Source organism: Tauraco erythrolophus, chromosome 7, assembly GCF_009769465.1.
Source record: "Tauraco erythrolophus isolate bTauEry1 chromosome 7, bTauEry1.pri, whole genome shotgun sequence".
Lineage (NCBI taxonomy): Eukaryota > Metazoa > Chordata > Aves > Musophagiformes > Musophagidae > Tauraco > Tauraco erythrolophus.
In genome coordinates, this window is record NC_141471.1 from 24849437 (window position 1) to 24867217 (window position 17781).

At 39.3% G+C, this 17781-nt stretch overlaps 1 protein-coding gene across 2 annotated transcripts in view; it reads left to right on the forward strand.

Annotated features, from left to right (window-relative positions):
- ZNF804B (zinc finger protein 804B) overlaps positions 1 to 17781 on the forward strand; it is a 252680-nt gene that overhangs the window by 27038 nt on the left and 207861 nt on the right. The window lies entirely within an intron of this gene.

Sequence of the window (17781 nt, forward strand, 5' to 3'; positions counted from 1 at the left end):
GCAATCTGTGAAGGAGTTTTTTTTGACATGTTACATCTTTGTTATTTAAAATGTAATCTTTAAAGAATTATAGTGCACTGTGTAACTACCTAAAATGGATGATGTCTGGGATATACATTTGGCTTGTCTGAAGGGTACCCCATGAGTTGTTTCTATTTTACTGTAGCTTTATCCATCCTGCAGCTGTGGCTGTGCTTGGAATGACAATCATGAGTTCCATCAAGATGCCTAATTTTTTTCACCCATGGTGAAGAACACCTAGAACCCTGAAAATGTGATAATAGTTACAAAGCTCCCCAGAACTTACATATCATGTAATCATTATCACTAGTTACCCTGCACTGCGGTTCCATATACACAAAACACTCGACTGTAGATGCATTTCCTTTGGATTCGTGTAAATCTTCTGTACGCTATCTGTAACTCTTAGCAAGCAGGTACCAGGCAGGAGAAGAGCAATAAGGAGGTACTCTAAAGGATTTAAATTGCTCTGGACCTGGGAAAAGAGCCTGCTTCTGCCTGTGGACATAATTTGAGAACTGTACAATATCCTTTTATTGATTCTTTGTAAGGCATGAGATAGAGGAAGAATATCCAACCTTTTAAGACAGGGTAACATACCAGGAATCTTTTCAAGTGATTCACACAGAGAATTTTTGCCTGGAAGAGGTAAGAGCTGCTCCTCACACTATTTGTTGTCAAGGATTTACAGCAGATACGACATAGCCTATTGATGTTTTCAAGATGCAGCTTCCACTGTTCAAAAAAACACTAGAAGCAATAAAGTTATGCACATAATTAAAAATTACTGTGTGTATTAAATATGTTGTTCCATTAGAAGAAGCAGTTTCAGCTAAGTTTGTCATCATCTGTTGGATGCTCAGTAGTTTACATAAAATGGTATAGTAATTGCAGGTTGATTCTTGTGGATAAATGCTTGAAACTCTAAATTGCTGTGCAGTGCTAATTGATCCCCTGGCTGGAAGACTGTCGGGGAGAAAATAAATGAGAATGAGGAGTAAAATCATCACTCATCTCTATAGGTGGTTCTTAACATTCACATCTTTATTGCTGTCTTTTCTGTGATGGAGTAGGCAAATTTCCAGGCTGTTCACTGAAATAATTTACATCTTTATATGTTTAGATAAAGGAAATAAAAACGTTGAGGTTAGTTATAAGAATCTGTGTCTAATACAAAGCAATGTAATATTAAAATACACATAGATCTTTTTTCCTTTTTCTTTTTTTCTTTTCATCGAACTCAAGGGATGCTTATCTGACTTATTGCTTATTGACTGAGATGAAAAGCTGTAGAAGTTGCTCCAATTTAAGGTCAGTCTGATTTTTTTTTTTTCTGTAATTGTTCAAAATCTATCTCTACTTACATACTTGAGAAGAAGATTACTAACCACTGCTTTAGAAGAACCTACTCCAAGACATGCCTTAGGGTCATTAGCAATCAAACTCCTCTTTTAAAAGAACATCTGTCCTTCCTCTCTCCCATGCTCAGTGTAAGCCAAACACTCAACCTACCCCTTCTTAATCTCCACTTCCCTTGTGTTCACTGTGGTTTACTAAATGATGTCCATCCCAATTCTTCCAGATGGGCAATGAATGGTGCATGAGAAAGGTGGTGGTCACGTGCATAAAGGTCTCTGCCAGCTCGTTTTCCCTTCTCACTGGTGGTCCTCTGCCCTGCTGTGACTCATGTGCAGGCTACTGTTCCTTTGAGGGTGTCCCTGCCCCTTTGTGGGTTGTCTGCAGGCTGTGTCAGGGTCCCTCAGGGATGTCTCTGCTCCTTTGTCATGGAGAGTCTCCTTCTCAGAGCGCATCTCCAGTTGTGCCTTTGTGGGTCTTCTCTGTGGTGGGTCTCCTGCCGCCAGCAGCTGTGGTCTGAGCCGAGGTGCTGTGCGCTCCCCTGGCTGGTTGCAGTTTTGGTGTGTTAGCAGAATTGTGAGTCTGCAGTTGGTTTTTATTAGCACATGGCAGTTCATGGCCTCCTCTCGCACGTCACCACTGCAGCGCTCTGCTAATTAAACCCTGCCATTTATGCTCAGTACAGGGACATATATCAAATTGCTTCTTAAATATCTTTCAGAAATAAACTGTATTGTTGTCTGTACTGGACTTCCCATCCCTTCCCTTGCAGGGAAGGCAGGGCTATCACAGAGTCTGGCAGCATGGTTCAAGGTGAAACAGAAACCTGCTCTTGGGCTGGTGCAAGGTGCTTGATTGGCAAACACGTCTTGTTGAGGCTGGCATACTTGGAGTCTGTTTGAGTGCCATAAATTACTTTTTTCCATGGAATAAAATAAAGCAGATTTGAGATTTTTTTCATTAATTTATTTGGTTGTTAAATTCATTGTAACCACGTTTTCCCAAAAGCACAGTGTTTTATGTTTTGTTTTGTTTTGGTGGTGTGTTTTGTTTTTTTTTGTTTGTTTTTAAGAACCTCCCTCCTTTTTTTGCTAGGTCTCAAATGTATTTTTCTGGTGAATGAAGTTCTAGCTTTGCCTGATCCTATCTTCCTTTTCTCTCTCCTTTTCCACATCCATCCTGGTTTGCTGAGTGAATTAATTGTTTATGGTGAGTGTGATAGTTCCTACAGATAGAGAAATACAAATACAGACTCCACCTGGCATACTTACTTGTGGAGTGGGAGAAGCTGCTTACTCTAAACTGGGTAGGACAGGGTTTTCAAGAATGTGCGGCCTCATAACACTGAGCCATTAGTTTTTCTAGAAGGTCTCCCTTTAAAAAATATATTTTACCATGGAACAAATTCATAGTCTTGTTTTGTAGCACTGAGGAAAAAAAAAAAGCGAGATTTTTCTTTCTGTGTCTTTATGTATTTTTCATATCTGATAAGTCTCATGGTCATTATGAAATCACATATGTTTTCAGTTAGGTATGTTGTAATTACTTTATGTTTGTTTTTTTAAAAAAAATTCTTCCAAGTGATCCCATTATGTACTTGTAGACAGAGTTAAGCTCTATGTTATTTGCGAGCAAACCAGGAAATTGAAGTGGGATGAAATCAGAATAACATGAGTTTAAAGTTTATGTATTAAAATAAATAGGAAACATTTTTTGTCTATTAGGCTGATGGCAGAAGTAAAATTAAATTCAGCCACAGAGTGCAGAAGAGCAAGATTAAATCTGTGATGCACTGTGGTTTGTGAGTGGAAAGAATGATTCCTGCATATGTTTTACAACATCTGAGTGGAAACACTGATTCTGCAGCTTGGGATAGGAAATACAATCAGTGCAGCTGAAGCCAGCATCAATTTATCTTAAATTAATCATTCTACAAGTAGGCAGTTGATATCCTAGTGCTGTGTGCCATCTTTTTTACATTCATGCAGCACACATTAAACCAAAGAACTGTTATTGCAGGAGCTGAAATATATTGCAGCACACAGATGGTAAACGATTAAAAATACACTTACTCTTTCCCGTATATTCAGTTGACAATTAAACTATTAATAATTTTTCTTTTAATACTTGGAATTATTAGACACTTGGAAACATATACTTACAAAATTCTTACAGTTTTCATAAATATCAAAATTAGTTAAGATCTTTAAATACAGGAGAAGAAAAAGAAGCTACAGGTAGATTTCAAACTAGAATATTTTTTAGTTTATTTGAGGTTTTTAATTCAATGGCTTTTATTTCTGATTTTGTCCAATATGGAGACAAGGAAAAAATCTGAGAGTTGTTTCTAGTTACTTTTGAATTTACAGGGAATTGGATAGGTCAGGTCTGAGTCTCACACTCTGGATTGAGTAACAGGAGGAAAATTATGCCTTTTTGTGTTTCAGTTTGGATACATGTAGTTTAACTCAAGAACAGAAGAATTTAGGCGATAGCAATGCTAAAGAGAGACCTGCGTTTGAGGCACAGATTCTCCAAGGCATTTAAGTGTTTGATTTCATTCTAGGACAGAGCCTGAGGTTTGGTTGGATTTGACCTCAAATGTCATAAGAGCAAATTAAATAAGAAGATAATTTACTGTTTCCTACTGCAGCTGTAGTAATTAGAAGAAACTGAAAGGAAGAGGAGAGTCAGTCATTACACAAAAAGCAGGAACTGAAGCAGGCAAAATTTTCTCCTAAAGCCATCATTTTTTTCTCATAAGTGTTGATGATATCTGACAGTAATTGCCTGCCAACTGAAGTACCGCAACTGGAATCTTATCTTATTTATTTTTGTTGATTTTCATATTATCACAGCTTTTTTAAATTTTTCCTCCTCCAAGTATTCTTTGCTTCTGGTTTTAATTCAAAGCTACTGTAAAAATAATAAAAAAAGATAGGATTCAGAAATCCTAAATAGCAACTTCTTAGTGTTGTTTTAGCTTTTAATGTTTTCAGCAGCCTGTGGTGACATTCAGTATGTATGTAGACAAATACTAACTTTACAGCAAAGTTTGCGTTTGGACTCTGTAAACTCTTGTAGACTGTTTGTGGTTTTCATATGCTGATTGCTCTTCAGACACACCACACTGAAGTAGTTCTGAAGGACTTGCCACCCTCTGAAGGACTAGACCTAAGCTGGGCTAAGAAGTGACTGCTGCTCTGCTGTCATGTGGTGGTTTAGACTAAATTGATATCCTGTGTATTAAAGTGTGGGTAAGGGTGCATTCCCTATCTGCAACCGTAGCTTAACTTTGAGAGGCGCCAACACGCGGGTGGTGGGCAGTCACATCTTGAATCACTATTTCCAAAGCAGATAGTTTGACCATTATGCTTCCCCAGGACAAATGCTAGATGCCAGCACAGAACATGAGGGAATTCATTTCTGCTTAGTGGAAATAGAAAAAAAAAAAATCACTTGGACTCACCTTAACTTGTTCAGGGTGTCAGTCTGCCTCTGGCATACAGGAAAAGAGGCTCGCTATCACACACCCCGGGCACAGACCCTGTGCTAGCAATGCCAAGGACTGCTGTGGAGTCACCGTGGTTGCTCTGAGCTACCTGAGGTTTCCTGCCTGCAGAGAACCCTTCCTGCTGCAACGCTGAGGTAGTTCTTTTTTTTTTTTTTTCAGAACTCAAGTTATAAAGGACAAATGCTTAGTTATTTCTTTCATATATGGTGAAGTGACAGCTAGATAAACAATAGCAAAAACAATTCTAAACAGAAAACAATAATATTTCAAATTAAACATTGTAGTGGTCAGCATTTAAAAAAAATCTGCATGGTTACCTTCTTAAATCGAGACAGGCTTTTAATTTAGTGACCTGATTTTCAGCCTTCTAGAGAAGATTGCAACAGGACATTTCTTTACCAAGAGAGTGGTCGAATACTGGAACAGGCTTCCTAGAGAGGTGGTCGATGCCCCAAGCCTGTCAGTGTTTAGGAGGCCTTTGGGCAATGCCCTTAATCACATGCTTTAACTTTTGGTCAGCCCTGGAGTGGTTAAGCGGTTGGACTAGATGATCATTTTAGATCCCTCCCAAAGGAAGAATATTCTATGCCATGCTATGCTAAAATGTTAAGTATCCAGAGTTCGGAAGTAAGTGGAACTATAAGTAGAACTACTCTATTTTCAAAGTATTTCAAAAAATAAGTTGGTTAGAGTTTGATGGAAAACCTAATTAAGCCAATGGGGTGGATGCCTTTATTTTGACTGCTGGATTTACATCAAGAGGATGTTGTTGAAGAAACTGAATGTAGGCAAAAGGAATACAAATTCCCTTTTGTTAGGAGCAGGTGCCAAGGAAGCCACCTTTTGGAAGAGGACAAGTCTGTACTGGAATTGTACTATCCAGATAACGCTTAAAGCCTGTCATTCTGTAACTACTCATTGTAGTATTTCTTGTGCTTATGCTGGAGGCCACTGTCAGAAAAGGTAGCAAACTGCACCCATCATCGGGCTGGTCTGCTCTGGTTCTGCTACCTATATGAAGACTCCTTCTAGTTGATTGAGGCAGAGCAGAAAATGTAGATGAACTTAAATTATTATTGCAATGGCCAAGCACAAATGTAGAGAGATTAAGATACAAGAGGTGTGATTTATAAAGATCTGCTTGCTCAAAAGAAACCAATAATGAAAACCCTTTTACTAGACTTGAGACTTTTGAAAACAGACTTAAATGGAAATGCTGACAGACTTAACTATAGCAGTCTTGAATGGACCTACTAAGACATAATGTGTTTCAGAAGTCTGCAAAGGGTTGTTACTAACAGTGATCCAAATAGCAAACTTTTATTTTCGATCTCAAGGAAATTCGTTATCCATTGGTAGAATGAAAATCATTTAGTTTTTCATGTGCCTAGAAGCAAACTTTGTTTTTGTGATTAAAACATAGATTGAGTGTGTCTTGCCTACCGCTGGCACTTAGAAAGCAAAGGTAAATGTTTAGAAGTCCTCTTTGCTAATAAGAATACCCTTACCTGAGTGTATATTTGCACTGTATATAATGAAAGATTTACACTTACGTGCTGTTTGGTGTGTACAGGACATAATGTACATAGAAGACTGCAATATGTCAAAGGAAGACAAAGTTCTGCAAGACTAGAGAGCTTAGATAGCTCCAGTTAGAGTAACTGCACGTAGTTAGAGTAACTTCCACAGGGAAGTCTTAGATTTCCAGAGCAGCTGCTTATGAAGTTATAGCAGAAGTCATGTACTAATTGAAGACTTTTTCCTTGTAAGTCACTGACGTATAAGTGAATGCCTGTTCTGTAAACAGATAGAAATGAAAAGAAAGGTTACACCAATTTATTTCCTCAAGTGTTCATTTCAGCTGTAACACTCATTTGTAATTTTATACTTGAAGAGGAGACAAGATAAGGTGTATTTCGAAAGCACCATATTTACTTTTTGTCCTCCACTATGTACCTTTTAGACAAGTATAAGGTAAGAATTTCTACATATACAGCCCAATTTTCAGAACCATGAGTACCATAGATTCCTATGATAACATCTGGAGCTGTGTGTCTTAACACCTCTGAAAAAATCAGCCTTTCAGACATTATTGCTTCATTTCCCCAGGCAAATTGTCTCACAGTACCTGACAAAATGAATGAGAAGCGTGGAGTGCTGCAGTTCAATTTGTGCTAACATTTATGTCTTTTGAATGTCAGGATGACTTTTTAAATGTTTCCTCATAAAACTAAGTCCACTGTCAACAGTATTCCTCACTCTGATTAGAGGAAGTACTCTACAGTTTAATAAAATCCTAAACCAAGCAGAGAGCTGCCAAAGTTTTGGAAGAAAATGAGTGAAGCCAGCTCAGCCTTTCTCTGAGCCGCAGGAAAGGCATGGAGGGGTCAGGCGTGTAGGTGAGAGCTGCTCTCCCTTTCACCTGCAAAACAGCATTTCATGATACATATGCATATTTTCCTCTCTCACCACCTGTGGACAGCAAAGGGCAGATGGAGATTCCTTAACTAAGTCTTCCTGATGCTTGAGTGGAGCATTTTGCTAATTTTCACAATTTCTGTTTTTCTTTATCGTTTGATCCCTCAGAGGTTCTGCAGTGTTTTTTTTTTTTTTTTTGTTGTTGTAGTTTGTTTGTTTGTCTGTTTGTTTTGAGAAAGGAGTAAAGTGTTTCTTTATGACTATTTGTTCCTGTAATTTCTTCCCAGTTCAGGTTTTTCAGGAGATCAAACTCTTTCCTCAAATAGTGTAAAATGCTTCAGGAGATGTCAGAGTCTCCAGCTGTACTGAGGTTGTGACTACCTGAAGCAGAATGAGTAGTTCTGACTTCTGCATCCTGCTCGAGTCAGTGCCAACCATGCAATGATATAGGTATTTACTTATATAAGCCCTCTACCTTCTGTTAAGAGGAAAAGTAGCAGAGGTCCCAAAGCCTATGTAAAATATCTTTTTCTGAAAGATTAGGATTTACCAGTTTACTTACTTGCGCTTGCTTTGACAGTGACTTTACTGCACAGAAAAGCTTTTCTAGGGTGGCATTTACATTTCTCTGTCTGGTGACTCAGCTTTACTTGAAACCTTATGGGAAATAATGGCTTTGTGGTGGCCATTTAAAGTATGGGTTTCATCCTAAGTATGTCAGATCCATTGGTACAGAGACTTGAATGCCATGATGTAAACATGCCCCTATCCTGGGATGATCTCACACTGGAATATTGTATTGGGTAGGTTACAGCCTAATTGTTGTCCAGAAGACAACTTTTTCTGTTCAACAATAAGTGTAATAACTCTTTCCATTCTCTTTCTTTCAGATGTGCACTTTCTGTCATGGTATTCTTTTCTGTTGAAAGTCTCCCGCTTCTCATTCACCAGGTTCCCTCTTCTTCTGCATGGTCCTGTACAGATCCCCTTTTTAGAATATTTCCAGTACTGGTGTCAAGATTGCTTCTTCATATTGCTTCTCTACTGCACTAAATTTTTTGGAGTTTCAGAGTATTACACATCACTGGTTTGCAAAGAATCAGGGCCACTTTGGCACTGTACAGATAATCATTCCAATGGTAACTGTCACTTTGTTCTGTTAAGTTTCCCTGTTCATTTATTCCTTTCCATGCGTGATATGTTAATTATATATCAAGCACTCTAGCAAAACTCTTGTGATTTGCAGCATTCAGTTTATAATATACTTATTGTCAGACTTGAATCCAGAAATATGTGCCTATGTTTTTGTATGTGTATGCCTGTATTGTCATATATATAGACTATGTATTTGGTAAGAGTAGAGCAGGAAGAGCACTAGAGAAGTAGAGCGGAAATGAAAATGCAGCTGTTGTTTATATGACTGAGCATAATGCAATCCAAGTTATGAGGATATGTTATTCTGATTGTGGCGAAGAATGTGTAATGAACATAATGCAAATATTGTATGAAGGAAAAACTGTACAACTGTACAACAGTAAGGAGCCAGTGTACTTACAACTGAATAAAGCAACCAGAAAGAATTATTCTCTGGTAAATCAGTGCCTGTGAAAGGGCAAAATGAGCAGAGTTAGGGAGAGAGGGACAAAGCTCACACCCTTATTTTGCTTCCCTGGCAAGATAAATACCAGACTATGATTTTTCTTGTCAAAGAGGAGTAAGATTCAGCCTGAAAAATACCAAAAACCATGATCACAGATCACATCAACTTAAGAGAATTAAACAAACATGGTGTAGATAGTAGTACTCAGTTTATGAGGTAGGAAAAAGCAGATAATGTTGCTGGCTAAGGTTTTGGGAAGAGGTCTGTCTGGAATGAGAACGTCTTCTGCTGACAAACCTAAGGCATACAGTAGGTTTAGCCAATGGGGCAACTAGAAAAACCAAAACCTCTATCAACTGGCCGATCGAGTGAACTCAACTGAGACTTAGGCTGGTTCTCCAAGAAATGGTGAGAGCTCCTGTCTTGTAACCTGTGGTTACGTAGGTGAATAGTTCTTTAGGAGTCTCTGTGACTCTAGATAGACGTAAAAGAACATTTCTTTATTCATACAAAATCTAAGATGGTGGCTTAAAGAAGGTGGATGCAGCTATTTTTCCAGGTGCAGTCTGTTGTTCTGCACTGTTAGCAGTAATAGGTTGCCTCCCTTTAAACTATCTGTTGTAATACTGATTTATAAAGAAGAAAAAAGTATGCAGATTTATCCCACCTTTTGAAAATATGACTTCAAATTATAATTACTTGAATTATCTGAGAGCCTCATATGAGGCAAAAAGTTTAACTTAGGGGACAGAAATGATTTGAGATACCCACCTGTGAGGTCTTATTGAGGCATGACAGTTATTGATAGCGCACAATGTGATGGTTTCAGGATGAACGACTGCACAGAAAGATTTGGTCCCATGAAATGGGCCTATATCCAGATGTACCAATGATATTCCTCTGCCCAGATGGTCAAAAGGGTTCCCTGGATATTTTTTTTTTTTCCCAGGTACTGTTTATGGAATGGAAATGTACACTGCAAAATGATGCCATACTGGAAGTGGAAAAAGGGACAGGATTCAAAAGAGGAACTTAGAAGGATTGTCCAGGCATGCAGGAGGGTTTTAGGAAAGGCAGCACTCAACTGGAATTGAGACTTGTCAAGGGCAGCAAGCAGAGCTTCGACCACTATATTAGCAATAAAGTACTAAATGAGGACAATGTGGGCCTGTTGCTAAATGAGGTGTGTGAATTAATAACAGCGGACAGAGATATGGCTGAGTTGTTCGGTGCTGTCTTTGCCTCAGTCTTCACTGACTCGGTGGTAGCGAAATACAACTCATCTCACTTTGGTAACTGAAAGTTCAGAGTGCAGCGGATGTGAAAAGGTTTTTACTGTGAAGAAGCTTCTGCTTTCAGAAGAGGTCACTGTTAGGTGGTAGCTCACATTTGCCTCTTTAATAGTGGTGTTTTGGTGTTTGATCATGGGACTATCCAAACGCTTCAGAAGCTAGCACACCTGCCAAGGATATGCTTAGAGAAAAAAGCTTTGATTGTTGAAATCTACAATGATGTATTAAACAGAGTATTAGCATTCAAAAAACTTTTAATTTTGATGGTTTTTATAATCCTGGCACAATGAAAGGGTCACAGCAACAGAGACAGCTGCGAGTTAGCTCACTGCTCTGCTGTGCATGTTTGAATTGTCCAACCAGCCAGCAAAATACACTTCTTTCTGGGAGCATTATGTTTCCCCAATTTGAGTCCTTAGCGCAGATTCTCTGTATCATTAAGACTGTTCTCCTACGTCATGATCAGCCTAATGAACTACTCAGTAGACATGTATTTCTGTTATTATTTAGGGAGTATGACAAGCAGTGTGCTGGATGTTTTAATACATATCAAAGAGGTATGTCCTCCAGATGCCTAACTGAATCCAATCTGAGGATCAGCAATGTGAATTTGTCACAGTCATAGCTGTGGAGTTAACTCAGTGTAGAGACTTGTTCTGGCTTTTTTTCTTTATTGGAGGTCACCGATTCAGTCCCTGTTTTTTTGATCACAATGATTGCTGTTGCAAATAGACAGAAAATAAATACACTCATAGGGCCTACCGTGTAAATCAAATACAAATGATTCATCTTTGACACATATAATGGATACATATAGGGTTAAAAACCACTTCACAAAAGTAGTGAGCTCTCAGAAAAGACTGAGTTCAAAAGATAGATCATTTGCAGGAAAAAGGTATTTTCAAGTAAAAGAAAAACTACAGGGGAAAAGGCATTAAAATCACAACATAAGGAAAAGAGGAAAAAAAGATGTTAGGAATACATAGAAATGTAGAAATAGTGGAAGAAGAAAAGAGCAGAGATTCTGGAAGGAGCAAAGCTTTTATAGGAAGCGTTGCAATAAAGACATTCACCTCGTATATGTGTACATGGCTTTTTCTTATTTCATAGAATCATAGAATAGTTTGGGTTGAGAGGGATCTTTAAAGATCATCTAGTTCCAACCTCCCTGCTCTGAGCAGAGACATCTTCAACTAGATCAAGTTGTTCAGAGTCCCATCCAACCTGACTTGAATGTTTCCAGGGATGGGGCATTCTACCACCCCTCTGGGCAACCTGTTCTGGTGTTTCACCACCCTCATTGTAAAATATTTCTTCTTTATATATAGTCTAAATTTGCCCTCTTTTAGTTTAAAACCATTACCTTTTGTCCTATCACAACAGGCCTTACTAAAAAGTTTGTTCCCATTTTTCTTACAAGCCCCTTTTGAATACTGAAAGGCCATAATAAGGTTTCGTCAGAGCCTTCTCTTCTCCAGGCTGAATGACCCCAACTCTCTCAGCCTGTCTGCACAGAAGGAGTGTTCCAGCCCTCTGATCATTTTTGTGGCCCTCCTGTGGACCCGTCTGGTCCGTGTCTTCCCTGTGCTGAGGACTCCAGAGCTGCATGCAATACTCCAGGTGGGGTCTCACCAGAGGAGAGTAGAGGGGCAGAATCACCTCCCTGGACCGGCTGGCCATGCGTCTTTGGATGCAGCCCAGAAAATGCTTGGCTTGGTGTCATCTGCAGGCTTGCTGAGGGTGCAGTCGATCCCACTGTCTAAGTCATTAACGAAGATATTAAAGTACTGTGCCAATATGAAACTGTGAGGGACAGCACTTGTCATCGATCTCTGTCTGGGCATTAAGCCATTGACCCCTACTCTCTGGATGCAACCATCCAACCAATTCCTTATCCACTGAACAGTCTATCCATCTAATCCATATCTCTCTTATTTATAGAGAAGGATGTTATGGGGGACTATGTCAAAGGACTTATAGAAAGTCCAGATAGACAGCATCGATAGCTCTTTCTTTGTCCACTGATGTAGTCACTCCATCATAGAAGGCCACTAGGTTGGTCAGGCAGGACTCGCACTTGGTGAAGCCATCCTGGCTGTGCGAGTCATGTCTCTCTGTCCTCCATGTGCCTTAGCACGGAGATGATCTGTTCCATGATCTTTCCAGGCACAGAGGTGAAGCTGACAGGTCAGTAGTTCCCGGGGTCCTCCTTTATACCCTTTTTAAAAATAGATGCAATATTTCCTTTTTCCAATCACCAAGGACTTCACCTGACTGCCATGACTTCTCTAAATATCATAGAGAGTAGCTTGGCAACTACATCAGCCAGTTCCTTCAGGGCTCTGGGATGCATCTTGTCAGGTCCCGTAGACTTATATATGTTCAGATTCCTCAGGTGATCATGAAGCTGATCTTCTGGGATGTATCAAGAGAAGCATGGTCAGCAGGTCAAGAGAGGTGATTCTTCCCCTTTACTCTGCTCTTGTGAGACTCCACCTCAAATACTGTGTCCAATTTTGGTGTCCTCACCATAAGAGAGACACAGATTTGTTGGAGCGTGTTCAGAGGAGGGCCACAAAGATGATCCAGGGGCTGGAGCACCTCTACTACGAGGACAAGTTGCGGGAGCTGGGATTGTTCAGCCTTGAAAAGAGAAGGCTTCAGGGGGACCTAATAGCTGCCTTCCAACCTACAGGAAGGCTGGGGAGGGACTTTTTACAAGAGTGTCCACTGATAGGACAAGGGGAAATGGGTTTAAGTTGAAGGAGGACAGATTTAGATTAGATCTTAGGAAGAAATTCTTCATTACGAGGATGGTAAGACTTTGGAATAAATTGCCCAGAGAAGTTGTGGATGCCTCCTCCCTGGAGGTGTTCAGGGCCAGGTTGGAAGGAGCCTTGAGTAGCCTGGTCTAGTTGAGAGGCATCCCTGCCCAGGACAGGGAGGTTGGATTAGATGATCTCTAAGGTCCCTTCCAGCCTATGCCATTCTATGATTCTATGATTCTCTTACAGTGGGAGAGACTTTGCTCCCCCAGTCCCTGTCTTGGGTCCATCCACTCAAGAGGTATGAGAAGAGAGTTTGCCGGTGAAGACTGAGACCAAAAAGCTGTTGAGTAGCTCAGCCTTCTGCTCATCCAGTGTTGCCAGTTTGCCAGTCTTGTTCATCAGAGGAGGCATGCTTTCTTTGACCTTCTTTTTCTGGTTGACATACCTGTAGAAGCCCTTATTATTCTTTGCATCCTTTGCCAAGTTCAGCTTCAGCCACACCTTGGCCTTCCTGACCCCATTCCTACACAACCAGGCACAATTTCTATAGTCTTCCTAGCATAACTGTCCCTGCATCCACTGCCTGTGCATTTCCTTCTTACCCTTTAGTTTGACGAGCAGGTCTCATCTCAGCCATGTTGATCTCTTGCCTTCCTTTCCTGATTTCTTACACCTGAGGATGGAAAGCTCTTGCACTCTATGGAAAGCATCCTTAAAGATCAGCCAGCTCTGTTCTGCTCCCTTATCCTTTGCCCCTGAGGGCAGTTTCCCAGTGGGTCCTATTGACTAACTCCTTGAACAGCTGGAATTTTGCTTTCCTCAAATTCTGGGTCCTCACTTTACTCTTCACCTGACCCGTATCCCTCAGGACTGCAAAATACACCAGTGCCTGATCACTGCAGCCCAGGCTGCCTCCAATCTTGATGTCACTGATTAGCTCACATGCATTGGTGACTATCAGGTATAGCATTGCATCCCGTGTCTGCTGATGTCAGCAACTGAATTCATTTCTTGAGCTGGTAGGATGACTATGCCCTTCCTGCACATCCTTCCACACAAGCTGATGTGCCACGCTGATCACAGCTCTCCTGGTCACCGGCGCTCCCCAGACTGTTTTCTGTAGGCGTGGGGGTGGCCATGTTAGCTCTGGCAACACCCAGGCCTTGTCAGTGTCTCTCGCAAGAGCTACTGGCTCCTGGTGGGTCTCTCTGCTGCCCTGATATTTCCCTGCCTCAGGATAACCCCTGTGCATCATGATCTGCTGCTTCTCTGCGAATCGGGCCAGCTCTGGAGCAGCTCCTCTTGGCGACTGACTGTTCGAATGGCTTGCTGAGTTTGGTGTTAAAAGCAAGAAATTTTGTACCGAGTTTTTGACAGGAAAGGAAAGTTTTATCCATTCATATGGATAGTACTTTGACTCAGGAAGTCCTTTGAAAGGTGAATGCAGATCCTTTACAAGATGTGGGTCAATATCTGTTTTATAACTTGAAATCCTGAAATCTGCTGTTATACTCAAACATGGCAAAACACAGGGAAAAATGCAATCTCTCTCTTTTTTTTTCAATGCTCCACAAAAATTTCAATGGATTTGTTCAATTTGCTTCACATTTTTAAAAATTAAAAGGAGCATACTCTTGTAGTTTGTAGTTTTGTAGTTTGCGTAGGAGTCATTAATAACTTATGCACTTTCCAGCCTAACTTCTTTGCCTGACACCTATTCAGCTGTAACTATGACAAATTACTTGCACACAAAGGCTTTCCAATCCCTGGAAGTACGGACTGAAGTTGAAACCATTCATTTTTCAGAAAATTTAAACTGACTACTTGGTCATTGCCAGATGTATTTTGTCAGGAAGGCTTTTTGCATGACAAGCCTAGTCTTGCTTGTTCCATTTCTGCTTCTAGAATGTTTTTTAGCACCTACATTTCTGAGCTGATGCTAAAAAATATTAAGGATTTTTATATTTTTCTTCTGTAAAGTATTTAAAGAAAATATCTTTCTGAATGTGTCTCGTTCTTTGCTGATGGTATTATTTGGCAGGTCTAAAGGTCTAAACATTATTCTGAATCCATCTTGTCTTCAGATTTGATCTAAACTATTACAAAAGATGAAATGATCAAAAATAGAGCAGTATCAGCACTAATGTAATAATTTTTCCCATTTATTTTCCCTCTGGCAAAGAATTATATAACATGTCCACTCAATTATTCAGGTCTTGAAAAGACCTGGAGCCTTGTTTTCCATTTCAAAATCATTTTTCCCTTGAAAACCTCTGATACTTGATTTTGACTACTTCTTTGTATTATTGGTCAAGAAATCTTCAAATTTAGTAATAAAGGCTGTAAAGCTGAAATATTTCTGAAAGCGCAAGTGCAGGATTATTTGAAAACCTATTGACAATGAATGATACCTTAAGAAATAAACAAGGATATTTCCTTTCTCCTTTCTTTGATATGATTTACAAAGGTCTCCAGAATCACCTTTATATTGCTCTGCAGCTTAAAAAGTATATTTAAAAATATTGATATTGATATTTCATTTTCAGTTGCTATTTCATCTAGGTTCACTTTTTCTCCACTTTTTAAAGTTACTTTCCACTTCATAGGTTTTCCCATGTTGTAATTAGTCTTAAACCAAATACTAATTTTCAGAATTACTACTTTAACATTTTTGCTACATGTAAGTGTGCTGTCAGCCCCTTTGAAAAGGGATTATTTAGTGAACTTTGTACTAACTGTCTGTAAGCTTTAGTTAGCAAATTACTGTATGTGGCGTAATTTCCCTTATTTATGTCTGAATTTCAAAGACTATGGAGTTGAATCCACTTTAGAACAGTGCTGATGTTCTGTGGTACTCTGTTGGCTAGCACTGCACAGTGTGTTTAGGTGGTTTGGTTTGAAAGAGGCTAGAAATAAAATACTGAAGTAATCTAAAAATTTAAGTAACTGCTGAGTGACAGAGATTAAATGGAGTTTTGGTTGAAGAAGTGTTGAAAAGCAATGACCAAATGTGTCTCAATATCGTTGATCCTCACCATGTTCTGATGAAATGGATGTCACTTTTTGGTTTTGGTTTTTGGGGGTTCCCTTCTCCCCCCTCTGGGTTTTTGGCTGACTCAATGAGATATCCCAACCCTATGTTTTGATAGTTGGAAGTAAAATAGTCCATTTAAAATTTTTAATGCTAGATTATATATTCACGAACAAGCTGGTTGTGGAGAGATCTTTGTTAGTTTTTTCTTTTTTTTTTTTTTCTAAAATCCTCTTGAGTTTTACTAAGAATACCTACAGCCTTTTTATTTAAACGTAGGGTATGATTTGTACTTTCTCTAGGCTTTTGACCTTTCTCTACAGCCATCTTAACCAAGTCCTGTACTTTTTATAATGCCAACCCCAACACATACTATATGGTGCCAGAGTTAGAGAGATGTGCCAGCTGAAGACAGGAAAGCTTTGCTTGTCTAACTGTCGTTGGAAAGGCTTCTCACTCTTGTTAAACCAGAAGAGCAGGCTGTGGGAGTAATTGCCTAAAACCACCTCAACTACCATCTAGACTTGTTCAGAAGAAAAAGCTACTGAAATGCTACTCTGTCTGTCTTGCTGAGATCTGAAAAGCTCTGAGGAAATACCTGTGGTCAAGGCACCAGAAGCAAGAGTGAGTTGTGATAGATCTACTGCATTAGTTCTCTGTAAAAGGAAGCCACTGACCAAAGGGATCAGCATGATCTTTGAACTGAAGAAAGTTATAAATCAGATCAAGTTGGGATCAGTGAAATCTTAAAGTTATAACTTTCTCAGTGTTCCTCCCTCTGGAAAAGAGAGAAAAAAAATCAGGATTCCAGCCTCAGAAATATTTTCGAAATGTTAGCAAGATAGCAAAGTAGGTACTTTAGTCTAAATATGCAAGTGCTTAATAGTAGCTGTAGGAGTGATTGGCATAGGGTTTTTTTTGTTTAAAGCTAATAACAATAGAAGAGAAATAAGTATACCATGTCAGGATATAAATCCTATTTAAAATGGGGAGGAAGGTACACCAAATATTAACATTAAAAAAGAAAAATCTCTTCTAGTGCACACAGTGAGTTTTGGTGTTTATTTGGTTTTGTTTGGTTTTTTTTTTTCCTTTTTTTTTTTTTTTTCCCCACATTACCATAGTTATCGAGTAATGCCAGAGACTAGTATATAATTCAAAGGCAAGCAAGACAGGATTCAAGCAATTCTGGGGAAAATGATAAAGATAATGCTTTTCTAAGTTGTCTGATTTTTTGAATGCATTTATTTTGTCAAACCTGTAATTCATTATTTAAAGGTTATTCAAGCAAATGAACACTTTCAATGCTCAGTTTGGCTCCTTCTGAAACTCGAAATATCTCTCCAGTGGCAGTATACAGTGGAAATAGCATCATTTTACTATTACAAAGCAATACAGCGTAGCTGTGGCTAAGAAATACAAAACATCGAACTTGTATTTAAAAAGCAGCTGTATCCTTGAGAAGCAATATACACTAGTGTGATAAACCACATGTGAAGATATCTCTAAAAAGCCCTTAGTTTCTTAAAGAGTATTCCATCCAGTGTTCACTTGATATCTGGCAGGACTCAGCCCTTAAAGGTGAAGAAATTAAGTTAAAAGTAATGAGTAGAACAGAGTTCAGAGGAGCTTGGCCAGGCATTAATGATGCTGCTCAACAAGTAAAAGCAGAGAAGTGTGCATACAAGCCCCAGTTTGCCCATGCAGAGTTTAAAATTCCTCTAAGACATCTGTCTACTTAGGTACATGCTGCTCATTTTGTAACCATTGCAAGGTTATGA